We start from the raw sequence: 5772 nt of genomic DNA, 5'->3' as shown, positions 1-5772 counted from the left end.
TAAATTGTACCAAAACAGTCCACGAACAGTTAGGACATATCCAAGTTAATGGTGAAGCACAGACAATAAAATAGCAAACAAACATCCAACAACAAACAGCAAATTTTTAGTTTATTAATTAATAAAAATGTACCCTATTTCGAGCCTCTTCTAATGTGTTCACTTCTTGAAACAAGCCCAAATCCTCACCAAATTTATTAAGTTCTCAATATTTATGGTTTGCATCTTCTTCATACAGACTACAAAGCAACAAAAGTGACTTTGCCTCTTCACTCCCTAAAAAGTATACCTTTTCAGTTGTAGCAAGGCATCTTTCCAAATGCTCAATCCTCTATTTTTCAATGCATATGCAATTGTTGTCACCGCAATCCTGCGCATTCCTTAACCACCTCAATTGCAAGAGGATGGAAATCAGATTTTTCATCTACATTGCCCGCGATTATATTAAACAAGTTCATCGCTTCTTCGAAGGATAAAACTTCAACCTGAAAATTCCTTTCAGCCCGCATAGCATTACTAATGTAGCGGAATCGTAATTTAAGAAAACGAAACAATAAAATAAAAGAGTAACCAATTAACCTATTGATTCACACAAAATATTAGAAAAATTGTTTCAAAAACTATTGATTCAGACAAAATACTGAAATTTGGAAAGAGAGAATATTCGAGAAAAATTCTGAAATTTTATTCAATTGAACTGGTTTTCATTACAAGATGGCGTCTATATAAATAGGCAAAACAGAAACAGGAAACAAAATTATTCTATAATTAAAATACTAAAAAATACGCAATTTTTCGTTGACCCGTTTCTATTCAGAAACACATATTTTTCGTCCAAATCCAACATCCTCAAAAGATTTTATGAAAACCGAAAATTTACCATATTTGACTTTGGGATGTTCCCAACGCACCAAAAAGACTAGTTCTGCACCGCATCAATTGCATAACACATCTTTAAATCGCTAGGTGAGCAATACCTTACATGTCTTGGTATGATCATCCTCGAAATATATTCCTATATCAAAGAGATCAACTTTCTCTCATAAGTCATCTAGAACTACAGGAATGTTATGTTCTTGTCTCAACTGATGTCGTTGACAATATGCTCTTTACCGTCATGCTTTTGATCTCATGAAACTTTTCTAAACTAAGGCCGTGTTTAGAATTATTTTTGTTTTTATTTTTTACATTTTTCAAAAAAGAAAAAATAAAAACGATTTTTTAGTTTAGTATAAAATGAGAGAAATTTTTTCATTTTTTGTTTTCGTTTTCTCCTCTCTCAATCAGAGAGAAAGACATTAATAGGTTTTTTTTATACTGAAATCAATCTCTTGATAAAACTACCAAACACATTTTCAAAAATAATTTATGTCTGAGATTGAAAACATTTTCATTTCTATTTTCATACAAAAAAACAAAATTATTTTGAAACGAGTTCTAAACACACCCTAAGTTTCTCAGCAAAACAATCTTCTAAAGATTTGAAGTTTGAGACAGTCGTAATAACAACCTCATGGAATAACCTTTCTTGCTGAGCTTTTCTAATAACTTCTTTAGCAAGTATAGTTTTGCCAACACCGCCCATACTGTACACCCAAATCACACCAAAATTAGGATCCTTTAGAGCCTCCATGATTCTCCTCAAAGTTGGCATTGTCGTCACAAAGGACTGGTAGCCTTTGTTTGAAATAGAACTCCGTAAAAAGGGGCGGTAAGAAACACCATTACTACTGAATTTGTTCGCCTTTTGAGTTTTTCTCACTATGGCCTTCTTCATTGTTTTTTGCTTTCTTGCTGAGCTGGTGTCTAAAAGACGAAATTCGAAAAGGTCTATCTACGTGAACACCTCCTCATTTTTCCATCTTTGAGAAAGTTCTTAGCATTTTCCGATATCATGTCTACCTCCGGCAACAAAGCTTGGACATCAACTTGAATTTCTTCGCCATGTCTTGTGTCTCATGAACACGTTTTTGCATTCAATTCTCGACATTTCTCCAACTCCTGAATTTGGTTTTTGAGGTTGCTTACATTGTTTCTATAGAAGCTTAGGTACCCAATCTAATGATAAACCGGTGTTAATGTGTACTTTGTAACTTTTCCAACAATAAAAGCACCAATTGCAATAAGACTCTCCATATGGTTCATTCAATAAATACTAAAAAGATAAAATCATTTTGATGTCTATATTATAATAAAACATGGAGTTGGTATATTATGTTTTTAATAATATATAAAATGATACCTTAAAATTTTTAAAAAGATCTTTTATCTTGACAACCTTTTTTGTGATGTGAAAAGTCCAAACTGCACCTCTCATTAATTTACTCTGAATTAAATTTTAAAAAGTGCATTAAAAATTAAAAAAGTACAATAGAAAAAAATAAAAAATACCCCTCTCTCTCTCGACTCTCTCTTCTCTCTCCATCTTTTCTCTAACCCAGATAAGATTTTCTTCATTTCTTCCCCCACCAAATCTGTAAACAATATTAAACGAACCAAACAAAATCTACAATAAATAACACATACAAAAAGTGAAGGCTTTGAGTTTGTGGTTAACGCATGTGGGCTCATCACCCATCACCACCATCCTAAAAAGGCTGAGTTCATCATTTCCCAAATCAAAAACCGTATTACAGATATCAAGTCAAAGGGAAAATTCAATCCATCAAAATCTCTCAGATGAAAGAAAGCATCACAAGCAAATCAAAGATAATAAGTCATAAATTAAAAATATATACACAAGCAGATCTGGAAATCAGAGATTAGCAAATGAAAATATAAAATTAATAAACGAAAGAGAGATCTGAGAGAAAAACCAATGCCATCCTTGAACGCGGAGTTCTGGTCGTCGGTGAGCTGATCGGCCATTGCTGAAGCTGGTTGGAGGAGAAAGAGTGAGAAATCACGGGAACCAAAAGCGTCGACTTAGGTCCTAACGAAAGTAGTGAAATACTGAGAAAACAATTGATTTATAAAAGGAAAGTAATGATAGTAAGATCTCGTTCATTTTATCGATTTGAGTTTTTAATTTTAAATTTTTACAGTAAAAAGTTCTCAAAAAATGTCACATCTAACTTTTTCTGTTACAATGAAAAACTCTTAAAAAATGTCACATCTCAGTTCGAATCCGCAAAGTGAACAAGACTTAAAAGAAAGTAATGATACTAAAAGAAAGTCAAATTAAAGCAATGAAAAACATAAATTAACAGGGGAAGAGGAATAGCAGGCGTACCTGATTATCACAACTTAATGCTCTAACACTTGAGATAAAAGTTTGATGCCGAACACAATTAAAATCTGGTTCAGTTCGTTGATTTAAATATTTAATTTGAATTAGGATGTAATTTTATGTGAGATCTTTTTATTATAATATAAAAAGTTAAATGTAACCCTTTATAAAAGCTTTTACTTGTAGTAAAATTGAAATTAAAAACTCAAAACGATAAAATGAACGATATCTAATCCTCTTATTGCTTCTTTCAAGTAATCTTTTTCGTTTTAGATTGCTTACTAGTTTCTTTGCTTGCGCGTTGCTGCGGGAAGATTGTTATATTATAGAGGAAGTCATGAGTTTTTACATTACAGTATTAATTTATATATACATACTACATTAAGAATCAAGAATGGATATTAAACTGCTATAGGCAAAGACTATCTTTAATACCTGGAACGCTATAAACCTTGTTTTAAAAATGAAACAGCAAGCATTCAAACATCAGCAGGGACTAAATATGCTCACGCAAATAATCTGTATGCACTGAATAACAGTATATCAAAATTAGTAACAATTAATAAAATTATTAATCCTGTAATAATAGTCAATTTGTTTTATTCTTTCATATATTAAGAATATTAACATCCATGACAGTCTCTTAATAATCAATATACTTAATAAACTTATTGAATGACGTATTTGTCAGTACAATACATTTGAAGTAAAGTAGTTTACAAATAACTACAATGATTAGATATTTTGATTTATTTATGAAGCAAAGGACAAAATAGATATAGATTGGTAATATTTGTTAAGAACAGAAAAGAATATTTCTCAAGTTTTTAAATTAGTAATGTGAATTAATTATATAACAAAGCTTTATGCCAACATAGATAATTAAGTATAAATAACAAATATGAATACTACTCTAACAAATTACTACATCCATTATCAGCAACAGTTATTAAAAATATATGGAAGAAAGTTCTTGTAATGACTGAGAAAATTCCAGACTTTAAATAATACAATTTATTTATTTAAGCCAAGGATTTACTTAATAAACTTATTGAATGACGTATTTGTCAGTACAATACATTTGAAGTAAAGTAGTTTACAAATAACTACAATGATTAGATATTTTGATTTATTTATGAAGCAAAGGACAAAATAGATATAGATTGGTAATATTTGTTAAGAACAGGAAAGAATATTTCTCAAGTTTTTAAATTAGTAATGTGAATTAATTATATAACAAAGCTTTATGCCAACATAGATAATTAAGTATAAATAACAAATATGAATACTACTCTAACAAATTACTACATCCATTATCAGCAATAGTTATTAAAAATATATGGAAGAAAGTTCTTCAGAATACCTCAAGCGCTGCAAATACCACTTCAAATGCTAAATATGGGCTATTTACGTGTAGATATTGATGAAGGATACAATGATAAGAACAAACAGTGTTAAATGGTAGGAGACCCTGAAAAATACAAATAAATATGTGAATGATTAAATAAATAAGTAAATAAAAAATTAAAAAGGAAAACACAACAGAATGAAAACTAAAAATTGAGAAAACATGAATGTTGCAACATTTTTAGTTTGTTTTTTTATCTAGTGATGAGAATCATAATGGATTTTCAGAGACAGTGATTTTATAAGAATACCAAGCAATAGCTAAAAAAATTGGTATTTTATAATATTGAGTACGACCATTATTGCTATATGAAAACAACGTTTCAAAATAGAATATACCAAACAGAGATATGTATGTGTATAGTTCCTTTAGCATATGTAATAGCACGATATTAATAATTCCAGTTTTTTAAGCAAACAGATGGCGTACAAAAGATAAAAATATTCAAATAAATAAAGAGTCAAAGTAGGCCAGAACTTTAAGAACACGAGAAAAAAAATAAAAAAAAATAAGCAAGGTAAATATTGAAATAGGTATCAGATGGCCATAACAGTTTTTAGATAAATCATATAATGTTTAACATATATAAATCAATAATGATGATCATTGCCAATATTCGTATACATGTGGTTGAAGAGAAGAAGTTAAAAAAAAAAACATTGATAGATCATGGCCATTTATTTATGAAGCAAAGGGAAAAATAGATATAGGTCGCTATTATTTGTTAAGAATAGGAAGGAATGTTTCTGAAGTTTTTAAATTAGCAATGTGCATCAATAATGTAACAAAATTTTATGTCAACATAAATAAAAGACCATAAACAAGAAATACGAACACTATTATAACAAATTTATGTATCAGCAACAGTTATTATAAATGCACGGAAGAAAGTTCTTAATAATACCTCAGACACTGCAAATACTCCTCCAAATGCCATATATAGACTAACCAAGTATATTATTGATGCAAGATACAACGATAAAAACATACTGTGGTAAAATAAGAACAAAAAACGAAACAAAAGATGAAATAGAAGAAGGGATAAAAAAAAAAATCAATCTACGAACACTACTTATTTATGAAGCAAAACATGAAATAGAAACAAATGACTAATATTTCGTAAGAATAAGAATAA

Source organism: Morus notabilis, unplaced genomic scaffold (genome assembly GCF_000414095.1).
Source record: "Morus notabilis unplaced genomic scaffold, ASM41409v2 Scaffold1062, whole genome shotgun sequence".
Classification (NCBI taxonomy): domain Eukaryota; kingdom Viridiplantae; phylum Streptophyta; class Magnoliopsida; order Rosales; family Moraceae; genus Morus; species Morus notabilis.
The sequence above is the reverse complement of the archived record's forward strand: the minus strand, read 5'-3'. Positions refer to the sequence as shown.